At 43.2% G+C, this 25,121-nt stretch overlaps 2 protein-coding genes across 6 annotated transcripts in view; one reads left to right on the plus strand and one right to left on the minus strand.

Moving 5' to 3' along the window:
* Positions 1–25,121, minus strand: part of DOCK1 (dedicator of cytokinesis 1) — a 538,667-nt gene that overhangs the window by 262,864 nt on the left and 250,682 nt on the right. The window lies entirely within an intron of this gene.
* INSYN2A (inhibitory synaptic factor 2A) overlaps positions 24,269–25,121 on the plus strand; it is a 78,106-nt gene continuing 77,253 nt past the window's right edge. The window contains exon 1 of one of the 4 annotated variants that reach the window (XM_065552236.1): positions 24,269–24,955. The gene's annotated coding sequence lies outside the window, so the exon portion shown is untranslated. Of the gene's footprint in view, positions 25,070–25,121 lie in introns of all 4 variants that reach the window. The other 3 variants (XM_005299639.5, XM_005299640.4, XM_005299641.5) reach the window with 3 other exon arrangements.

Genomic DNA, 25,121 nt, shown 5'->3' on the forward strand with positions numbered 1-25,121 from the left:
ATGTGATAGTAGCAGTACGAATAAAATAAGATCTATAAGGAAGATTTTATGTTTTTAAATGACCGGTATAACTTTGGGGTATGTTCTGTGCCCATCAATACAAAGGCATTATTAAAGTAATTTGTTAGTCTCAAATCCAATAAAACAATTGTTTGTACTGCGGTCTCTCATCAGGTAGTCCTGCCTCAAGGTAAGAGAAAGGAATTGGGCTTGCAGGCTCCACTACTTAGTGTCCTAGGGAGCCTGACTCAACAGAGTGGGTAGAAGCAATCATTCACACGGAGGGGTTTTTGTAACATTCCTTACATTAACATTTATTCCCCATCTGTATTCTTTTTAAAAAGAAAGAAAAGCAGAACATCCTAATATATAGTTTGTCTGGAATTAGTTTTCATATAGGAGTATATTTGCTGCTCTCTCTGGTGGCCAGTCACACATTTGTTTAATCTAATTTTCATGGTAACCCACATATTTACCCATATGAAACCTTTTCACCAGATGTTAAGATGACAACAAAGATGAGGGCAGATAAAAATTAAACTTAAATTCATTTTGTGCACCAGATCTTTAACTTGTGTACATTTTCATAGCTTAACTGAAGTTAATGGAGCTATGATAATTTACAGCAGCTGAGAATCTTTTTCTCTCAGGACATGTGGAATGAAAGAAGTGGTGGAGATGGGATAGAGACTTCTATTCTTGGACTTGTGTTACTTATAGCTCAGATTTTTCTTCTCAGATATACCCATGAGATTGCATTGAAAACTGTGGGACTGATTCTCCTCTCTCTCTCTCTCTCTCTCTCTCTCTCTCTCTCAAACCTATATAACTCCACTGAACTTTAATGGAGTTACTCCCAGTTTACAAATACATACAAGTGGGGTGAATAAGGCCCAGTGTTTTTAGCTACTAAGTCCCTGGAGGAAAAACTAATAGTAAAAATTGATGCATTTGTACCAAAGGATAAGTAGAAATGAAGACAGATTAAATGTTCTGGAGGGAAAAAAAAAAAACCCCTAAAACCGTGAATAAAAGCACTCAACTTGTAAATGGTGAAATGGAAAGTTTAAAGAATATCTCTGGGGCTTTAAATGTAAGAAAATACTTTCTCTGCTGCAAAATGGAGACATTGGAAAACAAGGCTTAAAGTCAAAATGGAAGGGTTCAGTGAAGGACCTGAATTAAAGGGTTTCATTGCTGCAATATGTAAACTGTTGGAGGAGACACATTTTACGTTCAAATGCACGCGCACAGTTCACACTGAGATCCCCACATGTCCAATGGCAGAACTGACCCTTGGTTTGGAACATTTGGTTCTCCATTAAAAGAAAAGGATAAGTAGAAAATACGTTTCTCATTACCATAGAAATCTCCAGAGCATGCATAAAAAGAATTAAAGGCAAATTCCACACACTTCCACATTTTTATACCTCAGACTCACGTGAAAGGACTGTTATAAACTTTCATTGTTGTCTTAGCAGAGAAAGAGGCTGCGTTCATTTTGAGAATCAAACAAAAAAAAAAAAACCGAGAAAAATAAATGGCATGTAGTGTTACCAGATCTATCCCTTGCAAGTATGGGCATGTGGAGAAGGCTTGTTATACTGAAAATGCTCTGTTCTCAAATCACAGCAAATGGGTTTATTTTATACCTAGCCAAACCCCGGGTTATTTAGAAAAGCTTTAATTATTTTATTGTTTGGATAATGCTAAGACTATTCTTGAAACAAATTCACAAGCCTCTCTAAGGAGAGCAACCCAGAAAATTCAAATGTATATAAAAAGATATTTTTGTTGTTGTGTGTTTGGCCAGATTTTTAATCATATGTTTGAATTTCATGGATTATGCATCTGGAAAAGAAAAAATATAGAAGGGTAGAGGAAAGAGTGATTGTTTATTTTCCCAGATAGTTGGATTTTGTATTTAAAAGTAGATTTTTAAAAATTTGAAACCATTAAAACAATAAACCTCCACCTTCTCTTGCTTTAAGTCTCTCCTCAAAAAAACACTTCAAGATGATTTATAAAGCCTTTCCCATGAACCCAGTTTCTTCTAGGTGTGAACATTTGCATTCTTACCAACAGGGGAGTTAACAAGATGTAGGTTTAATAATAATAATACCTAGCTCTTATACAGCACTTTTCATTAGTACATTTAAAAAAACTTTACAATAGGAGGTCAGTATCATAATGCCCATTTTACAGATGAGGCACAGAGAGGTGACACACCTTGCCCATGGTCACCGTGCAGAATTTGTGTCCTGAGTCCCAGTTTAGCACACTATCTACTAGGCCACATCACATCTATGCTTTCACCATAATAAAAATATTAAAATGACCCATTCTCAACATATAATATTCTCAAAAAATAGCTATGCAATAATAATACCATGGAGAAACCAAATTGCCAATATACTTGATTCCTATACAAAACCACGCAGGTGTATTCAGAATTTGGCACTTCAAGAATGAAGAGTAAGGAAAGAAAAAATCCACAGAAGAATAAAAGTAACCACCCATGAAAAGGGTAAGGCAGCATTTCAAATACACTCTTGTTATTAGTCTTACAAAGATACAGTCAAGATTTTTTTTAAAGTCTGCTGATTTTAATAATCTTCCATTAGTTTGAAAATATTTCCCTTTATTAGTCAGCTATACGCCAACCCCAAGTAGCCCCCTGGTGGAGGGAATATGTTGGAGAGGTGGCTGGAAAGAAAGGGGTGTGCTAGAGTACTGTTCAACTGGCTGCAGAATGGCCCCAGCTGTTGCCAGCTACCAAAACTCAGCCCTGAAGATGCTCAAAATTGCACCCAGATCCAAACTGGTACTCCAGCTAGTCCCAGGATCAGAGGAGCATAGAGGCACCTTCCCCGTCCGTCTCCCTCCCTTCAGCACCCACATATCCTGGGAGGAGAGCAGAGTGCCCAGACCCAAAGATCAGGACTTCGGTTTCAGCATACAGGAAAATTAAACATAATCCTCAGAATGCCAATAGTCCCTCAACTTGATAGCCAAAATAAAGCAGTAAATCACTCCGTATTGGTATATACAGCAGATTGAGAATTACCTACTGAGCAGGTAAATTTAAAGAGACTTTCTTAAAATAATATCGCAAAAAACACTACTTATGAAGATATAAAGTTGTTTTCAGTGTTAGGGAAACAAATAAACCTACCAGGTCTTCATTATCTTTCCCTGGATAAATAATTGTCAGGTATATGGACAATTTCTGCACAAAGGCAGCCCAAATATTACCCATCAAGCCATTAACTTGTCAGTGGGAATTAAAACTTTTACAATGCAAGCAAACTGATAAGTATATACAAAAGAAAAAGCAAAAAAGTCATTGCATCCACCTGAATTATTAAAACATTTTCAGTCCTCTATTAAATGGGAAAATGAATGTGCACAATTACCCTCTTTCTTTCCCATCACTTTCTAGCCAGCAGTCCTCACCCAATATTTGCCAGACACATCTAGAATTAAGAGTTTTGTTCCAGATTCAATTATTTTTAATTATAAAAATATATATATTTAGAGAGAAATCACCTCTCTCTAATAATGGGTTAGGCCCAATTGCTCCTTTCTGGAGGCAATATAAAGGCCGGGGTTAAATGAGAGAAACCTATGTGCAGGTCTTATCACAAAGATTAAGACAATTGTTCTGTCAGAGGGAGGCACACAGATCTGTCCCCTCAAAGCAAGACCTAGTCACAAGACGAGAGAATAGGGTTACCATATTTCCACAATCAAAAAAGAGGACACTGCGGGGGGGGAGGGGAGAGCCCCGCTCTAGCCCCGCCCCCATCCACTCCCTCCCACTTCCCACCCCGACTGCCCCCCTCAGAACCCCCAACCCTCCCCTGCTTCTTGTCCCCTGACTGCCCCCTCCTGAAAACCCCCCCACCCTAACTGCCCCCCTAGGACCCTACCTGTCCCCTGACTGCCCCGATCATTATGGGTGGCAGGTTTGTAGAAATTTTGGTGGATGAGGGGTTCATGATGCAGGAGGAGGCTCAGGGCTGGGGCAGAGGATTAGGGTGCGGGGGGATGACAGCTCTGGCTGAGGATGAGGGGTTCATGATACAGGAGGGGGCTCAGGGCTGGGGCAGAGGATTAGGGTGCAGGGGGCTGAGGGCTGGGGATGAGGGGTTTGGGGCATTGGAGAGGCTCAGGGCTAGGGTGGAAGGGCAGGGTAAGGGCAGCCTGCCTTGCCATTAGTGGATGGGGGGCACTAGAACCCTGGGGCAGCAGACAGCAGTTGCTGCCGGGAGCAGGGCTCCGCATAGGAATGTGCTACTCCGGCAGCACAAGCAGGCACGGGAGAGGCGCGCACTGCTTTCTTTCGGGCGGGGAGGGACGCGCGGGGGGGGGGTGTCAGGTGGAGGCCGGGACCCGCTCCAGGCAGGGCCAGGGGAGAGACCCAGTGCCCCCGGCCCTGGATATTGCTGGAGCTCGGGTACCACAAAATAATATAACCCGTCGCCCCCCTACCCCATATTCACACGCCCACCCCCAGAACTCCCGACCCATCCAACCCTCCCCCTGCTCCCTGACTGGCCCCCAGGACTCCCCTTACCGTGCCCATGCCGGTCAGATGCTGGCTCCTCCACGTGGAGGCAAAACACGCCTCCCCTGCAGAGTGCTGAGGCAGCAGGGGAAGGGCTCTGGCTGATGGAGGCCAATTGGAGCGGCTCAATCAGGCCCAGCCACCCAATCAGCCATGCCACACTCTGCATGGAAGGCAGTGAGGGAGGAGAAGGGGAAAAATCCCAGACCTTTTAACCTTGTTACCAATTCCTCCCGGACGGCTATTTAAAGACAGAAAAGCCGGACATGTCCGGGGAAATATGGACGGATGGTAACCCTACGAGAAAACCCTCAGAGAGGAACCAGGCACTTCTATACAAAGGCTCTGTGGCTCCACAGCAGCTCTGTGTCTGCTCCAGACTGAATGGCTCCCCTGGAGGGAAGCAGCAAAGTAATACAGCCTATTGCTGTACTTCATTTCCAGGGAATTGCCATTGGGCATGCATTTAGCCTCATGCACAGTTGACTGGGAGAGTGGGGGAGAATGGAGAATACTGCCATGGAAGCCCCTCTTCTAAGCATGAGGGGGTAATTAATGTGGGGATGGTTCCTGGCCATGTGTTGATCCTGGGGACACAATCAAGCCCCTGTTGTTGTTCTTTTATTTGCTTGTTTTAAAGTGTATTTTTACACCCATAGAAGGCAATTAAATAATACGCTTACAGCCTTAAAAGGCAAGTTCTCAGCTGATTTTCAGAGCAGGTACAGCACAGTTTGCTGTAGAGCAAGTTTCCCTATATTTCCCAAATTCTGTGCATAGCCTTGTTCTAAAGGAACCACTTCTAGGGGGAGAGGCCAGTTTAATCAGTCATTTGTTTGTGTACTGGACCCGTCAACAAGGATATTATGTTGCAACTTTTGTGAGGTCAATACCTATTTACTAGATACCGGACTAAGTCTATCAGCACCTTTCCCATAAGACATCAAATACCTATTGGATTATAAATTCCATTCACTATTTATCTGGGTTAGATTTGAAAAAATTATCTCTAGGTGAAAGGCAGAAGCTCTCTTGTCCCACAAATGTAAAATGTCTTAAACCAGATCAAACGTGCACCAAGAATACTGTTTTTCAATAGGTCCCTTAGTGGTCCTTACTGAATCAATGAAGATAGTTTGAGTATAGAAAAAAACTTTATATATTTATTGATTTTTTAAAATAACTACAAAACAGTTACAATAAATACCATATCTCATACTTCAACTGGTATGAAAAACAAAATAAAGCATAACAAATACTGTATGCTTGTGGTACCAGAAAAAATTGCAAATATTCTACTCCTCACAGAACACTTAAATAGATCTGAAATAAAAATCCAGTGTTATCTGTCCAATGTTGTCTTTTTATTGACATCTTGACTAATAAGATATTCTCTCAAGGAAGTAAAAAGTGCAAAGAAAACGCCAAACATACTGCTCCAATTCAATTAAAAAGAATACTACATAACTTTGGTCTCAGTAATTAAAGTCAATATTACAAATATGCTAAATAGTTAGACTGTTCCCTACCCACTGACCCAAGCATGGGAACAGCATACTGTACTTTGGAAGCTCAGAGTGCCAAAGGGCAAGAGCCTTCAAGTACAGTACAACCCTCAAGTCTTAGAAGTGAATCTTGACATAGCTGTTCATGAACAGATATTACGACAGCTAAATCAAACAGGGAAAGTGAAATGTCTATCTTACAATAAATGGTAATTTCCCCATAGCACAGACATACATCAGGATAACTCTAGCACTGGGTGTGGACAGAGATGAACACATATCCTCGAAGCATTAAAAGATAATTATAAAACTTTATAAACAAGCTAGGAAACACAGATCCTTTCTGAGAGCAATTCAGTATAGTGTTATATAAACCATGGTCAATGCTGCTGTCTTTTAGGGTATATGACTTTAATGCACATCCTGGAATTAACCGAACACAGAGTTATCCAAGCGATCACTAAATTCTCTCTATACCCATCCTCCATTATATTCACAGTTGACTAAGTAAAACAAAACCTGTCTATATGCAACAAAATCTTTGTTCTCCACCTCTGCATTCTTGGGCCCAACTGTGGCAATCAGAGTATTCTTTGATGCATCAGGGAACGTTAGTAATATGACACTAAAGTACGCATTCTTTCTGGTCCACATTACTAGAAATAGACATATATAATATAATTTTAACGTGGTAAAGAGATAACATGAGATATAATTGCCACAGACATCACACAGTGGAATGTGAAATATATTAGCTATTAGCTATTTCTTATGTTATATATTGGGAAAAACTGTGGTTTCTACTGTGTTGAGGCTGTTAGGAAATGTTGCCTTTAATAAGAACTTCTGTACTCAACTCCCAGCTTCACTTGATTACTCACTATAGTATCTGCAGAAATCCCAGAGGGTTCTAGCCAAAGGGCTCCAGGTAATATACAAAAACAGCACTCTGAATTCTCAGTAGATCCAATTTTTCTCCCAGTATGTAGCAGTTCCTCTCACTGATTCCCAATAAAATACTGTATTGATTTTAAGTTCACAGTGTTTGCTAAGGCCCCCTCTACCGTTCTGACCATAACACCTTTATTTCTCATCCCATTTGCAAAAATAAACTAGTGTCAGTATTCAGACTTCTTCTCCACAATGCTGACTGAAGCCTCTTTGATTTCAACCATTTGCTAATTATGTTTTACAAATGAAGAATCTGCCGACAATTAATATTTAAAATGCTGAATTGCTCCCAGTTTAAAAATTTAAAGAAACCAAAGTATGATGGTATTTTAAATAGTTTTTATAAAGTGTCCTGGAAATAATTTCTAAAAGACAGACTTTTTCTATTGTACTATATTTTAAGCAATAAATATTCCCAGATTAATAATGGCTACAGTACATTTACTTGGGACATTACTGTTTCATAAAGTCCATGTTATCCAGTTATATATACTGTTAGATTGCTGTTCTGTATAACCTGCCTTATTTTAATATTTTGTGCTTTATAATTTCCAGACTGATTTTTTTGCTGTAGGAAAAAAACACTGTTATATTATTTGAGAACTAATATGTAGTTGTGTATATTATAACACATGGCAAAAGTGGGGAGAGTTAAGGCTGTGGGTTTAAACATAGCTTTGGTATTTTCTGTTCTGTGAGTGCCTAACTTTGCATGATTTTGGTTTTGGCATATTTTATATCTACGTTTGAACTCTTTTTCCTCTTCAGTATTGTGGAAGTACGAAAAAAATTTTATCTAGAGCACCAGCACACCTAAGACTTACCTTGTTATTTTCCTGTGCATCAAGTTGTATTCCTATGGGTGCTCCACTGTAGGTGTGTCTGAGTCCCTGTTTGGTAGCAGTGTCCATTGGGCACACAAATGCGCTGTCTCTCCTCTTGCTGTGCCACGAGGCTAGCCAACACGTGCGAATTAACAGTCCTCAGTTCCTTCTTCACTGCAGAGTCATAAGCGAGAACTCCGAAGTAGAGGGGAGGAGGGCGGGTAGCGGAGCACCAATAGGGACACACATCTCGAAGAACCATCATTACTGCACAAAGTGAGTAACTTCTTCTTCGAGGAGTGTCCCTATGGATGCTCCACTTTAGGTAGAGTCCCCAGTGATCACATAATGTTCTGCGAAGGTGTGGACAGATGCCCATGTCACTGCTCTGCAGATCTCTGATATGGGGACAAACTTAAAGAGGTGACTGAGGAGATCTATCTCATGGAATGTGTATGGATCGAGTCTGGAGGGGGTCATGTTACAAAAATTTGGTAGCACCGTCTGATGCAACTTGAGACCCACTTGGGATGAAATGGCGGAATCCTTAGATCTTACTGCCATAGAGAGGAATAGCCTAGGGGACTTCCTGAAGGCTTTTGTCCTATCAAAGTAGAATGCAAGGGCTCTCCTAATGTCTAGGGTATGTAGTATGGCTTCCCTATTGTCTCAGTGAGGCTTGGGGTAAAAGGTGGGAAAGTGAATAGACTGATTCATGTGAAATGAGGAGGTCACTTTAAGGATGCAACCTGAGTGTAAGCTTATCTGGGAAGAACACTGTGTATGGGGGATGCACCATCAGAGCTGCTATTTCCCCTATTCTTCTAGCTGAGGTAACTGCAATCAGAAAGATTGTTTTCATTAATAGGTATGCTAGCGAACAGGTGGCCATACATTCGATGGGGGGCCTGCTCAGCTCTTTCAGCACTAGATTTAGGTCCCACGACGGGGTAGGAAACAGAGGCTGAGGGAAGAGGATTCTTATTCCCTTAAGGAAACTTTTAGTGGTCGGATGCAATAGTATGGAGTACCCCCCTACGGGTTGGTGAAATGCTGTAATAGCTGTGAGGTGGCTCCTGAGAGAGCTCAGAGATAACCCAATTTTTTAAGGGTCAGGGCATATTCCAGAACATGGGGAAGAGTTTCTGACACTGGAGAGATTTGTTGGGACGTGCACCAAATCTGGAACCTGGACCATTTCTGCAGGCTAAGTGCATCATGCGAGGACTTTCTACTGTGCAGTAGAACTCCTCTTGCACTTCCTTTGAGCAGGAGCTGTCTAGGTGCTGGAACCATGCTTTGAGATGGAGGATCCCCAAGGTGTGATGTATGGTACACCCTTTGTCCTGAGAGAAAAGGTGCAGAGTGGCCAGAAGGGAGATCGGTGGGCACATTATGAGTTGCGTCAGGTAAGGGTACCAGGTCTGTCGCAGCCACGTGGGAGCAATCAAAATTAAGTAAGCTCTGTCCCTCCTTATCTTTAGCAGGACCTTCAGCAGAAGAGGAAATGGAGGAAAGATGTAAAGAAGGTCCTTTTCCATGGGTGGAGGAGGGCAGTAGTCAGAGAGGGGAGGGATAGCTCAGTGGAGGGGAGCGATAGCTTAGTGGTTTGAGCATTGGCTTGCTAAACCCAGGGTTGTGAGTTCAATCTTTAAGGGGGCTATTTAGGGATCTGGGGTAAAATCAGTACTTGGTCCTGCTAGTGAAGGCAGGGGACTGGACTCATAGACTTTAAGGTCAGACTCAATGACCTTTCAAGGTCCCTTCCAGTTCTATGAGATAGGTATATCTCCATATATTATATTATTATTATTAGAGAATGCTGTCTGATCTCCACCCTTGAACAGTGTCGTAAATACTTCTTGTTCTGATAAGTTGTGAACAGATCTGTGTACGATGTTCTGTACTTGAAATTTTGCATGTCTGGGAGGTAAGCCATGACAAGGTGCTGTTGTGAGAGATGAACCAGTTCCATGGTTTCATCACCTCCGTGCTTAGTGAGGATGATCTGGCCCCTCCTTGACAACTGATATAATACACGCAGGCTATGTTGTCTGTTGGGATTTTTGTATGTGATCCTGTTTTCAGCAGAAGGAAATTGGCACAGGTATTCCTGACTGCTCTCAACTTGAGTAGATTGATGTGCAGGGATATCTCTGCAGGTGACCACTTGCCTTGTGTTGTGAGACCGTTTAAATGCTTGCCCCATCCTTTGAGGCATACATCGGTGGCAAGGAGTGATGAAGGTTGCGCCTGTAAAAAGAGGATCACTTTACATGCATTGGCCAGGTTCTTCCACCAGTCCAGGGAGTTCTTGATCCTGATGGGCAGTGACAGGGATTCATCCAGATGCTCTCTGTTTGGTCTGTAAACCGAACTCAACCACAGCTGTAGGCATCACACGTGGAGTCTGGCATGCGGAATCACTGTCGTGCTTACTGCCACGTGCCCCAGGAGCTGGAAGCAGATTCTGGCTGGCACTTGAGGGCTGCATTGAGCTGTGTCTATAAGTGAGACCAGGGATAGAAACCTGTCTTGAGGTAGGACGGCTTTGGCTTGTAGCAGGTCTAGGTCGGCCCACATGAATTCCAGGCATTGCACTGGTGTGAGGATCAACTTCTGGGAATTGATCTATACGCCCAGTTCCGTGAACAAGTGTATCGTGGCCTGAGTGGCTCGATCAGCCTCCTGAAGTGACTGGGCTCTGAGGAGACAATCGTCCAGGTAATGATAGATCATTATCCCTTGTGATCGTAGATGGGTGACCACCGAGAGAACTTTGGGAAATACTCTTGGGGCTGACGAAAGTTCCAAGGGGAGAACTCTGTATTGGCAGTGGTCGTGTCCCAGAGTGAACCTGAGAAATGTCTGTGAGCCACAATGCCCATCTCATCACCACAGCCGTGGAGATGGTCCTGGCAGCCATGTCTGGTAGTTGGCAATTCGAAACCTGTAAGGTGGCTGAGGAGTACACCTGGATCTATGAAAGCCTCGTTGATTGGGAGGGCAATTTTGGAAACAGGTGAAGCATGGAGAATATAGATGAGCTTGTGATGTGTCTTTTTATGGGATGTGGAGGGTGTCCACCACTCTTTTCTTAGGTGTTACCTCTTCCTCTGTCTCTCTCTCCTGGTCCTCTGTTTCTTGAGGTGCGAGGCCCGCGATGCTGTAGCCGAGGGGGTCTGCCTGGGAAACTCTTGGACAATGCTTTGTGCCCTTGAGGCAAACTGGCAGTGCGCTGCTCAGGGGTCCCAGTATGGCCACTACAGTGGCATAGGGCCTGGTGGAGATGCCATCTTGTGGTACATTCCCGGATCCTGTTGATAGTGAGTCCCATATGGAGCAGGAGGAGTACTGTGAAACTAGTTCCGGCTTGTTATCTGATCCCTCACTTGACATCGGAGGGGCATGGCATGATTGTTGTTGGCCATAGCTAGGTGCTGTGATCTCAGTACCAAGGGGAGGAGAGTCAGGTGGTACCAACATACTAAGGTCACCTTATGGAATTCCATTGGTACTGAGCATCCCGGCGTTGGTGGCAGTGCCGTGAGAAATGGGAACCTTGCTTGTACTGATCTCTCTGGTGCTGGGTGGGCCAATGTGACTGGTTGTACTAATGTCGACTCATATACCAGGAGCATCTTACGGCATTTTCCCTTACCTCTCTGTACCGAAGATCCATTGCCTGTGCCCAACGGGTCTGTGGGTATTGACGGTATCGGACACCAATGGTCACTATGAGGCGTGAATGCTGGATTACTCGCTGCCGGTGGTGCCAAGGATACTGAGTGAGATGATGGTCACTTTCGACTATCCCTGGGCTCACTGAGGGGACTTCCCACTCTCTTTTGCGACTTGGGGGAAAAATCCCCAGACCGTTTCTTAGACCCACTATCCTTTGAAGTCAAAGGTTGAGGGGAAGACTCTCGCCCGCCAGAGGGCTAGGGTCAGAGAGCCACTCCATAAAAATGATTTTCTGGTGGAGCTCTCTGTCCTTGTGGGATCTTGGTCAGAGCTGCTGGTGGAGCTCACCGAGGCAGCAGATGCACTGGGATTGCTTGTCCAAGACCAGAATCACCTCGCTGAGAGTGCGACACTTCTTGAAGCCCTGAGAACCATATCCTTGTCCAGGTGGTGTAACCCCCTCACCGGGGGTCAACGCAAGAACAAAGTCTTTTCTTTCTCTTTTTTAAAGGCACGGCCATAGGAGTCAGAAGAAAAGCTAGAAGGTTTCTAAAAGCTAAAATTTAAAACATGAAAGGGAGAGTTAACAATCTGCTAATGGGCAGCTAAAGGCTCCGTCTCTAGCCAGGGACTGCTGAGAAGGAACTAAGGACGGTTAGCCCTCGCACTCTGGCTAGCTTTGTGGCACAGCACAAGGAGAAATAGCGCATGTGCGGGCCCAACAGACACTGCTACAAAAATTCTCTGATCAGCAGCGCAGGAATGCAGGCACACCTACAGCGCAGCACTCATAGGGATACTATTAGAAGGAGTTTAGGCTCCTAAATAGAACTGTCCTGATTTTAAAGGTGCTGACAACCTGCACATTCCACTGAGTACAAGGTGGGGTTGCTCAGCACTTCTGAAAATCAGGCCAATTCCATTGATGTGCCTACATATGATTTTGGAGTCTAACCTCAGGAACTCAGGTCTGAGAATTTTGCCCAAATATGTTTAATTGTGATTTTTCTATCTTGTTCAAAATCAGCACATTGACAGAAATAAGTTGATACATTTGATTGATCTTCCCCCATTTATATAGTTTACTTTTACTGTTTCACTAATCTCACAAAACTACATATTGCATTCATCTTAGACTGGTCTAATTCACTTCACTTTTAGTTTGTTTTTCCTTTCAGGATCTTCTGCATTAGCACCAGGCTGCAGTGTGGGTTTCCAGCATTCTATGGGAATATGTACAAATATGAAAACCCACTGTTATATTATATTTTAAAAATAAAAACCATCTATATTTATATTAGAATTTGAAATAATCCAAACATTTTATTAAAGAAAAGCTGAATTGGGGCTGTGAAGAGTGTATGAACTTCTTTATAAAGTTCAATAATTCTTTACTTAAACAGAAAACTCACATCAATTTCTCTCTCCAATTAAATCAATATTTTATGAAGGAATGGTGCCCTGCCAAAGGAGACAGTATGAAGCAGGTGAAAATATTCAGATTACTAACAAACAAACAAATTATGAAAAGTTATCAACAGCTTAGAATGCTAAAATAGCAATGGGAACTCATTCCAAATTTCACATGGTGCATGAATCACAAACTATTTGTCTAAATCAGTGGTGGGCAACCTGCGGCCCATGAGGGTAATCCGCTGGCGGGCCGCGAGACAGTTTGCTGACGTTGACTGTTTGCAGGCACGGGCCCCTGCAGCTCCCAGTGGCCGCGGTTCACCATTTGCAGCCGATGGGAGCTGCGGGAAGCGGCTTCCTGCAGGGCCGGCTCTAGGCACCAGCAAAACAAGCTGGTGCTTGGGGCGGCACATTTTTAGGGGCAGCATGGCTGGCGCGGGCCATGCTGCCCCTAAAAATGTGCCCGGGCCGCCCTAACTCACCTCCGCTGCTGCCGCTCGCGCACCGCTGCTCCCCCTCCCTCCCAGGCTCTCAAACCTGGGAGGGAGGGGGAGATCCCAAACGGCCGCGGCACGCGAAACAGCCGATTCGCGCACCGCGGCCGCTTGGGATCTCCCCCTCCCTCCCGGGTTAGAGAGCCTGGGAGGGAGGGAGAGCAGCGGCGTACGAATCAGCTGTTTCGCGTGCCATGGCCGCTCGGGATCTCCCCCTCCCTCCCTCCCAGGTTTGAGAGCCTGGGAGGGAGGGGGAGACCCCGAGGGAGGGGGAGACCCCGAGCGGCTGCGGCGCACGAAACAGCTGATTCGCGCGCCGCGGCCGCTCGGGATCTCTCCCTCCCTCACGGGTTTGAGAGCCTGGGAGGGAGGGGGAGACCCCGAGCAGCCACGGTGCACGAAACAGCTGATTCACACGCCGCTGCTCCCCACTCCCTCCCAAGTTTGAGAGCCTGGGAGGGAGGGGGAGACCCCGAGTGGCTGCGGTGCATGCGCTGCTTCTCCCTCTCCATCCCTCCCTCCTAGGCTTGAGAGCCTGGGGGGAGGAGGCAGGGCAGGGGATTTGGGGAAGGGGCGGAGTTGAGGCGGCGCTGGGGATGGGGTAAGAAAAAAACGGGGGTGGGGCAAAATTGTTTTTGCTTGGGGCGGCAAAAATCCTAGAGCCGACCCTGGCTTCCTGCCGCACCCATTGGCCAGGAACGGCAAACCGCGGCCACTGGGAGCTGCGGGAGGCTGTGCCCGCGGACAGCCAACGTCAACAAAATGCCTCATGGTCCACAATCAGATTACCCTTATGGGCTGCATGCAGTCCTCAGGCCGCAGGTTGCCCACCACTTCTCTGAGTGCAGTCAGAACCATTATCAGAGATTTTCTTACAAGACACTATTTCTTCCTCTGTCCTTAGAATAGCTTGAGATATATTCCTATGATTCTTAGAGGATGATGAAACAGACCAGACAACAAAAAATATCAACAAAGTTCACAAACCACCACCCTAAAACTAAGTTTCACAATACTTACAGCTTTTCAAGATATTTTAATAAATTATGTTTTACATTTGCTTGTACTGAACAAATTGAACAAGGTGATTTATTATTCAGATGGACACAAAAGATTTCTGAAATGCAAAAAGAAGGACTATAAAGGCACAAATCATCAGTAATGATGACAAGCTAAACAGCCTTTCAAATATGAACAAAATACAGGCATTTAGGGTATCATATATCATGGTCTCACAGACCCTCATTTATTTTCTAACCATAGAGACTGCCTGATCATTTAACTGGTGCTGTAATTCACATCTGTTAAGAATCTCTATATTAGGTAAGTGTTTCTTCAACTTGTATACAAAATAGAATAGATTCTTTCAGGATCTCAGCCATTTGAAATTGAAACAAATAAATCTGTGCATAAACCTTTTCAGTCAAGACGATTATTTCCTTCACAACCATATTTGCACATTTTAAATGATTTTTTGCAGCACTGGTGCCACATAGAAAACTAGGGATAATATGAAAAAAACCTGCTGTTCACACCCAGAAGAAGAAAAGCATTGCTCAATCCATATCAGTAACTAAAGCATTAACATTTACAGTGGTTTGGATTCCTAATGTGATAGTATGCAGCTGAACACAATCAGTTTTAGCTGGTGGGATTTGTTGTTCTACTGTTTTTCCAATGGTCCGTGCAAAGCAAAATTAAGTTAAGAACGAAATTCTACTCCGTTACACCAGTGTAAATACCTCCATGTTACTCCATGTTTACACTGACAGAACACAGCAGAATTTGGTCCTAAAGAAACCTGATAGCCTTAACTCAGCTATTTAATTTATATATTTTACTGAACATTTAATGTCCTATAGTTTTCCATTTATCATTATATAGTTTAATCTTATATTCTTAACAATAAGGCATATGTTAAATTAATCTTAATTCCTGGTCCTGCAAATAAGATGTGCAGTGCAGATTTCAATTAAACCATTGCAACCCTATGCAGAATTAGGATCTACACCAGGACATCTACTTCAGAAATGGGAGCTTAGTGACTATAGCCCCAGTTCAGTAAGATACTGAAGCAAGTGCTTATTTTGAAGTATATCTATCTGTGGTACTTATATAACCCCCATTACCATAGTATCTGAGTGCCTCACAATTTTATCTTCAAAACATCCCTGTGAGGAAGTGCTATTATCCCTATTTTAGAGATGGGGAACCAAAGCATGGAGAGAGTAAATAACTTGCCCAAGGTCACAAAGGAAGTCGGTGGTTGAGCAAAGAACTGAATCCAGGTCTCCCACATTCCAGACCAGTACCCTAACCACTGGACCATCCTTCCTCTCTATTGAGGTCAAAGGGACGTCACATGTTTTTTGAAACAAGGAATGTGCTTAACTACCTTGTAGAATCATGGCTGATACAAGAGGCAAGCAATGTTTAGAGTCACCTTAGCTAGTCAAAACACATGATGAAAAGTTCAAACTGCACATGTAACATTTCTTCTTTTTGATTCCAACTACAGGTAAATCGAACCGATTTAGAAGGAAAGCTAAGCAACTATCACAGTGCAGAAACTAAAGTAATGACCTATTTAATTTCAGTGAAGATTCAGCAATATGAAAATAATTGCTTTTAGCAGAACATCTAATGATGGCGTTGGTCCCAAATGATTACACAAATGAACAGCTCACAATTCACATCTGCATGTTTCAAATGAAACAAAACTCACTCTCTTTTCAACTAAATAAGGAGCAGCTAAGATTCTGATATCAAATCAGGCTAGTCCTAAACAATTATGTAGTCACAGTAATCTAGATTGCACATTTAATACTAGTAATTAAATCTGCTTAATAAAAATTATTTAAATTGTATCAAATTGTATCAAATGGCAAGCACAAAATTTTGAAGATTAGAAAAAGAACCACTGAGTTAGAAATAAAGGATAAGTCCTCTGCATATTGTTGTCATTTGATATGTTACAATTTAATTGAGATATAAATTGGAACACAAGACTAGCAATTTCAATCATAAAACACAAGGCAAGTATGACAAATGTTTAAGGCATAAAACATGACAAGAACATGTATTAGACATACTGAACAAATATAGACTTGTGAAACTAATTTTTGGTGTCTCCACAATTTGTATTATGAGGAGAGCTTGACACATACTTCATAAAAAATGTTCACAAAATTTGACAAATTTCCCCCCTCACAAACTGTTCAGGAACTTTGATTTATATCAACTTTAAATTTTGTTTGTAGTGTAATTTTGAAAGGATTTTGAATTATGCAGGAACTAAATTTACTCTCTATATTTGCTATTTATTATGCCCACTCTGACTGATCACCATAGTCACACAGTATTTTTTTTTTGATTGGATGAATATGTAATGTAATCAAATCGCTGAGAATTAGATTCTCTCAGAGAGGAGGTGGGGCCATTTTTGGAATTATACATAGCTTTGCTATCAGGATTAAGGAATTAGAACATCATAAATCTTTTCCCTTTGGGGCCGCTTGAATTAGGTCTTGCCACAGACATCACACCCCAAAAAATCTGTCTATTGAAATATTATTGGTTAGATTACGTAAGAGGTAATTTTCTCTTTATACTGTCAGAATGTAATTGCATGTGGGATGTGTGTGCATGGTCTGAGATTTGAAGGGTGCTGCCAGATCATGTTCCAAGGCTCTAGTCAGGGTTTTGGGGCACTTATAGTTGTAAAGTGTGCAGTTATCTACTCCTATCAGTCTCATTTAGCTCGTTTAGTACCAGAAACGTTAATTCATTTAAAGATTTTGGCAATACAATTCTCACATCATACTGTGTCACTTTTAACCACAATATCAGGGGTTCTCAAACTGGGGGTCATGAGGTTATTACATGGGGAATCACAAGCTGTCAGCTTCCAACCCCAAACCCTCCTTTACCTCCAGCATTTAGAATAGCATTAAGTATTTAAAAAATGTTAATTTATAAGGGGGGACAAACCCCTTATATAAGAAAAGGGTCATCAATACAAAAGTTTGAGAACCACTACACTATACCCAATCCTGTATAGAGCAATAATTAATGGATCTACAAAATGCATTTACTCAATTAAATGGTTTTTCAATTTTCTATAACCTATCACCACTATTCGTTACAGTCGTTGTCACAAGCACAATAATAATTAACAAAAGTTAGTGGGTTACTTCACATAGCTACCTTACAGATCTCAGAAACTGGCATGTTCCTGAAGCAGGCAGAAGAGGATGCCTGTACCCTGGTGGAGTGCACCTCCATGTTCAGAATGAGAGGCTTGCTAGCTATTTGATAGATGATGGAAATACGCTATGTGATCCACTTAAAGATTCTCTGCAACAGGTTGGCTTGTTGGTGTGCTGGATATGGCCACAAAGATGCAGAGAGAAATGGCCTAAATAATGTCTTGGTGTTATTGAGGTACTGTTGAAGCTCTGGGGGTTTCCAAAGTATGAAACTTTTTTTCTCCTGCTGCTAAATGTGGTTTTGAGAAGAAGCCTGATAAGGTTTAAATGGAATTCCAAGACTACCTTAGGAATGAACTTGGAATGTGATCTAAGAACTACCTTGTCCCTAAGGACAGACATGTAAGACAGTCCAGGCATAAGGGTTTGCAGTGCATCTACTCTCTGTGCTGATGCAATGTCCACAAAGAAGACCATCTTGATGGAAAAGTGCTGCATTGAGCACTCTAACCATGTTCAAAGGGAGGCTCCATGAGGCTTTCCTTTAGAAAGATAGTGTTGAGGCCCCACATTGGAGGCAGGCCTCAACTGGAAAGCAAATATGAAGGAGGCCCTTGAGGAATGTGGAAAACACAAGGTCTTAAGAAGACCAACTACACCTCTACTGGAGCATGCCATATACATATCAGGTGGACCTTAAGAGAGTTAAATGTTATTGCTGTATGTTTCAGGAGCAGAATATAGTCCAAGATCTTCTGTATTAGGACCTGCACAGGGTCAATATAATTTTGAGCTGCCTATATGGAGAATCTTCCATTTCAATAAATAAGTTTTTCTGGTGGACGGTTTCCTGCTTTGTATGAGAATTTCCTGAACTTGTAGGAAACAGTCTCTGTCTGTAATGCATAGCCAGCCAACATCCAGATCTTCAGTGGCAATGACTGTTGGTCTGGGTGCAGTATCTGACCTTGGTTCTGAGATGATATATCCAGGCAAGACATGGCATGTACGGAAGGACGTCAGTAACAAGTCTAACATCCAAAACTGGCCATACAGGACTATTAAAATCATGGAAGCCATGTCCCATCTGATCTTGGATACTATTCTGTGGATTAGGGGAATCAGTGAGAAAGCATATAGGAGCCTGCAAGACCACCAAAGGAGAAAGGCATCTGGCAGAGAGCCCAAGCTCACGCCTCCCCTGGGAACACTCCCATTCGAACACTTTGTGTTGTCATCTGCAACAAACAAGTCTATGACAGGAATCCCCCACTGACAGAATATTCTAAAGGATGATGTTTCAGCCTCATGGCTCATAGCTTGCATGTTCTAGTGTAGAAAAACAAGCATACCAAGCATCTGCTCAGTATATTCAATTCTCCACGGCCAAAGAGAGACATCCTTCAGGGGGATTGCAGGATGGACCAGCCTAACATCTGCCATGATAATTAGCCCTGTACAGGGAATCTGTATGGAGGGAGGAGCGGAGGGGGAGGGTCTGACTAACAGAATTCAGTCCAGATGGGTTGGATCAGTTTGTGGTAGTTGAATATAATAGATCAGAAGTTGTTCTGAAGACTTTGGAATGCTTCAAAGACATTTGCTGAGCAAAAAATTAGTAGGTTGGACGCTTGCCAGGTTCTGCCTTGCTGCTGCAAGTGGTAAGAGGGAAACTAGCCTCCCCACACTTTGTGTCCTAGTATAGGAGCGCAAGGAGACATAGGACGCCTGCATAACCCCAAAGGGTACTGCAATTAAAAACAAAACAAAAAAAACCTGTGGCCTTGTGCAAAAGCACATGTGCACTTAAAGTGGGATCCAATGTAACTCAAAGAACACATACTCAAAGAAAAAGGAAAATTCACAAGCAAAAAGTTTTGTTAACATGGAGTTAACATGAAGTTAACAAGGTTGTAGGCACTCATCAGTAGTCTGTGCCCCCATTACATTCCAGAACGTGAGTTCAATTTCCAAAAAAACAAACTACCAAATCAGGAAATGCTGATTTGAAATGTTCTTACAAGAATGTTAGCATTACAGATAAAACATAACACAAACATTAGAAAATCAGGAAATGGGGAGTTAAGATGCCACATCCCTCACAACACAACCACCTTAACTCTGTCTTGGTAGGGATGGGAACATCATGGTACCTTATGCATCCCTAACAAAAGCTGCTATTTTAGTCTATGTACTCTGAACTCTAAATCAGAACCAGAGCTATGTGAATAATTGATTTTTTGTTTTGGTGGCTGAACTGAAGCTTTTATTAAAAAAAAATCATTTCAAGTGAAACTGTTTGACCTGAAACTAAACATTTTGTTTACATGTTTTTAAATCTCTTTAAAATATTAAATTGCAATAAAATTCTATACAAAAATGCATTTCAAATAAAAAATCATAACTGAGTGTTTCTGGTGGGGTTTCCCAACTGAAACAGTTCAGCAAATTTGACCGATGAGCCCAAATCTGTCAAAAAAAAAAAAAAAAAAAAAAAAAAACAGATAAAAACGAACCCAAAAAACATTTTGCACAAAAAATTTCGCCCACCTCTAATGAAGACTGATATCCATACATAATCCAACAACATGCTTGCAGATATATGAAGAAAAAAAAGGGGGGCAAGACACTGTGATTTTCTTGCGACTCCCCTCAGGGCAGAGTCAAGGTTGACTGATCATTTCACAGATAGGACAAAGTAACAATGAAACTATCTGCTTTCTCAGTTAATATCAGAACTATTTGTATTTATCTCTCTCAAATATCATTGTGATTTTGTTGTTGTTGTTGTTGCATATCATTACACAACACTTGTACTCATTAATGTCTCTCCCAGGACAAAATATTTGCAAATGGAATGATGGGAGCGACCACAATTTTATTTTAACATGTATTTTGCAGCAATGAGGATTGCTTACTCTGTTGTCATTTACTTGTGTTGTCACTAATACTCATGCAAAGGGAGGTTAAAATACTCCTATTTTTATTTAGTAGCATTTTACACCCACTTTGTACTGGTGCTAATGACTACTCAATGTGCAGGGCAACAGAGAATCTGATCCTTGATCTGTAGTGGGAAATCCCTTCTTATTCCCATGAACTTCTTCAGAAAAGGGCAGTTGCTCCACAGGCTAGTAATGAGTAATACTTCTTAAGAGTACTCAGCACTGGGGGAACAGCTGCTAAATGTGACTGAGAGGAAGACAAGGATGCTGTTTCCAATTGCTACTTTTGTCAGACGGTTCTATAATTTCATCTGTGGACTTTAGGTTATATAGCAATAATATTATCCGTCAGCACCAAACATTACGTCTCTGTGATGCTGTTTGTGCAGTTCACATCTTATACGTGTGAAGAGGGTTTGCTTCTATTATTGTTGGTGCAGCTGCTGCTGTCACAAAGTTCTATAATTTAATTCATGGGCCTTAACTTATATATATATAAAGATTTGATAATCATTTTATGTAACATTGCCAGTGCCTGTATGTAGAGCACACCTGGGCACAACTTTGCTTTGGTACACGCAGAAACACAATGAGGAGAGATCCTGGTGGGGAAACAGACTGTCATCACTGAAAAAGAAAAATTAGAAGACATTTTGGACAGTGGAAATTCTTCCCACCCATTTCTTTGAAAATTACACTGTGAAAAACCCTGTCAGACCACAAGCTTTCTTAGTGTTGCCATCTCTTAACAATGTCATCAAGGCACTAAATGTGAAAAGGTGCTGCAGCAGTGGACAGCAAATGCACAATAGCATTTCCAGCCACTATCCCGGTACAACAGAAATACATGCACCCAATCAGGAGGGTGTTTTCTACAGGGGCTTTTCCAGCACAATTCAGACTATCAAAGTGTTTCTCCCCGTTAACTGGGGGTCCATTTACATTTAGTTTAAGGATCAATAGTTTGATGGTGTTTAGTTATTTTTTGGTGCAGTATAAGGCATGAAGGAAGATGAGGGAATGAGCCAGAAATATGAAGAAATGAGATACTACAATGTCACTGAGGAGGTGGGGAATCCTGCAGAGAGGTTCCAGTTGTGGGACAATAGGCTAGTAAGCAAATATCATATAGTGGAGAAGATGTGTTCTAAAACAGGAGGCTATACAGTATAGGAGATGGTGCTTAAAGTGTGCTTCACCAAAACAAGCCACAGACACAGGGAATACTATTTCTGAAAAACAAGACAGGTCGCTGAGGGGTGCACATTTTTAGTATCACCTAGGGGAATCTACCTCTCATTGGCTGCTTTCTCCACTTGCCTGCATCCTGAAGAAGAGCAGCCAATCAGGGTTGCTACAAGAAAGAGACAGAGCTTTCCCCCCCACTCCCCAGACATCATTCTCACAGGAGGGGAGGGGCAGGGAGAGGGGGGAGCAGAAGGAGCCCAGCATCTCAGGACAGCCCTGCTCCCCACTCCACCTTCCCTCCTGTGAGTAAGGGTTGGTTCTTCTACTGCTCTCCCTGCCCCCTTTCAACGCCCAACCTGGGAAGGGGGATAGGAGACCCCACTGAAACTGCTCCCCACCCCAGGCCTGGGAGAGGGGAATGAGGAGGTGCAGCAGAGGTTGGAGGAGGCAGAACAGGTGACAGGGCAGAACCGATCAGGGTCTAGAGGGGGCAGAATTAATTGCTGGGCAAGGATAGGCAGTTGTGGGGATGATGAATTGCCCAATCCCCCTCCCCCGACCCACCCATTTTCAGATCACTTTAAACATAATTGTTAAATAATGAAAAACTCAGCCCAAGGATCTGGGTTCCCAGGAGATGAGATACCTTCTCAAGAATTCTGTCCTGCCTGCCAGACAGATTTAGTTAAACATCAGTAAATTCCAATGGGTGTGGCACAGCCAGCCACAAAATCTCTGTCCTCTTATTTGAAATGCTGTTGGGGGCCCAGGGGAGAGGAGGTGAGGGATGGAAATTCTAGGAAAAGCAGCACAAGGTGGGGTTTTCCACATTGCTTTGTCAAAGGACTTCAGTTTCAGCCTAGACCCATGCTCCTTAGGGATCAGAAGCAAGTGAAAACTTGTGTGTTTATTCTGCATCTTGAACATCCTTTCCCAGCTAATAGCTTTGAGACAAACACTCCACTGAATTCCCAAATGCACCAACATCACCTACTTTGCAGTACATACAGGAAAAAACAAAGGAAGAATGGCTGTGATTTGATCCTAGTGATTCAGTAATTTCTCAATAGTTCCACATATTGTTGCAATGCTTGCACATAAATTATACTGCATAAAAATGGGTATCACTACATGCATATGGTTTAACAAAAATAAAATAGATACCAAAAATTATAGAGGAATTTAAAGTATCTAACTAAAATAATATAATACATAACTGCAAATTTTCTATGATTTTTATTGTATTTTCTCATCAATTTAAAAAGATCAATATATCCAAGCCACATTTTGTTTGTTTTCATTTCATTTCATTTATCTGCGCTTTTAAATTTGCTATGCTTGTTTGGTCACTAGAAGCTTTCCAAGGTTGTTGCTCTTCAGTTATATTTCACTTGTATATGTTGTTGTTTTCCTTGCTTGTACCGGCAGAACCACAGGTTGCTATTATATATGTTATTCCAGGGGTTCTCAATCTTTTTCTTTCTGAGGCCCCACCAACATGCTATTAAAAACTCCAGGACCCAGCAGGGTGGTCTTGGGGGTCCAGCTGTGAAGTGGGGAAGCCTCAGATTCAGGGCTTCAGCCACTGTGTGTGAGTCAAGGCTTTAGTCCCTTGGGTGAGGGGGCTCTGGATTCTTGGCTTTAGCCTGGTGGGGTAGGGGACTCGGGGCTCTGAACATTAGCCCTGTGGAGCAGGGGGGCTCTGGGCTTTAGCCCCACAGAGTGCCAGAACTAGGGGCTTCTGCCCTGCGGGGTGGGGTTGCTTGGGGCTCTGGGCTTTAGCTCCATGAGTCACGGAGGCTCAGGAATTCTGCCTTGGGGACCACCAAGGCTTCTGCCCCACAGATGAGGAGACTCGGGGTTTCTGGCCCAGGGGCTTGGGGCTTAGCGCTCTGGGCACCAGCCCCATGGGGTGGGGGGGGCTCAGGGCTTTAGCCCCATGGGGCAGAGGAGTTCCAGGCTTTAGCCCCAGGGGGCAAGTGGGCACAGGCTCAGAGCTCCGGGCATTCTCCCTATAGGTAGCCCCGTGAAGCCAGGGATTGGGGGAGCTTGGGGCTTCTAGCCCCATGGGGCTTCTGCCTCTGCGGGGCGGGGGTCTTGGGGCTCCAGTCTTTAGCCTAGCAGGGCGGAGGGCTCCAAGCTTTAGCTGTGGGGTATCAGCACTTGGGGGCCCTGCTCTGCAGACCCCCTGAAACTGACTCACGCCCACCTGCTTGAGAATTGCTGTGTTACACTGTACTTGTGTACACACTCACACAAAAGCCAAAAAGATGCTAATTCAACTCAACACACTAGTCTCCGGTGTTGTCTTGCAGCTTTGTTTACACTGAAAGAGAGACAGACTCATGGCTCAGATGTAGACTAGTAATAAAGAAAATGTACATAAAATTCCAAAATATGTGAAGAAATTCTTCCTCTGTTAGACTATGATTCCCTCCTTGTGCGAACTAGAAGCCAGTGTCACGGCTCCTCCCCCCTCCTCCGTCACTGGACCCAGAATAATCATCAACCATTATTTTAAGATCTACACGTTAAACTCAACAAGTTCCTTGTCACAGCCCGTCCACATCAGAGTGAGTGAACACGAGAACTCTCCCTAGTGGAGAGCCGGCGCCAGTGGCTGCTGCCTCTGCCTGCCTGCGAGACACACACACAGAGCTCTTCCTAGCACCACATCACACGCCACGCTCTCCCCCGTCGCTCTTGCATTTCCAAAAGTAGCAGGGAATTCAGCTTCCTCAAATCATCTGCCTACAAGACAGGAGCATTACAGAGATTGCTTCATCCTGACCAGATCCGGAATCCAGATTGGAAACGGTGTCTGCTGAAACGACTCCCCACTCCTCCTCCCCCTCTTCCCCCTGTTGGATTCGAGATCTCAGTGAAGACAATTGCAGTAAATGAGGACATTTCAGGAGTGCGTGGCTGCTGCCGCCGATGCCTAGAGGCGAACGCTCTCTTGGTCACAGCTGAATAAATGTCTCAGTGTGATAGCTAAAGGGGTGGTGGTGATCAAGTCTCCGGAAAGCAAAAGAACATTTCCAGCCGGTATATCTTGCAGCAGATGCTCTACACCCGTGGATCGTTTCACTGCAAGCTTGCAGAAGTGAACGGAGAGAAATGCATCACAAAGGAATTGCACAGACTTTTAGTTATTTTTAAGGCAGCGTAAGGTAAGCTTTCCACTGCAATTAGACATGTTACCCTGAACTGTAATGCTACCCACAGATCTGGAGGAATCAGAGAGTCTGCTTTGCCACCTCCCTGAGAGAGGATTCATGCAAATAGTGAGTTTCCAGGTTTTCATAATTAAAACTTCATAGTGAAAAGTGTAAAGCC

Source organism: Chrysemys picta, chromosome 7 (assembly GCF_011386835.1).
Source record: "Chrysemys picta bellii isolate R12L10 chromosome 7, ASM1138683v2, whole genome shotgun sequence".
Classification (NCBI taxonomy): Eukaryota; Metazoa; Chordata; order Testudines; family Emydidae; genus Chrysemys; species Chrysemys picta.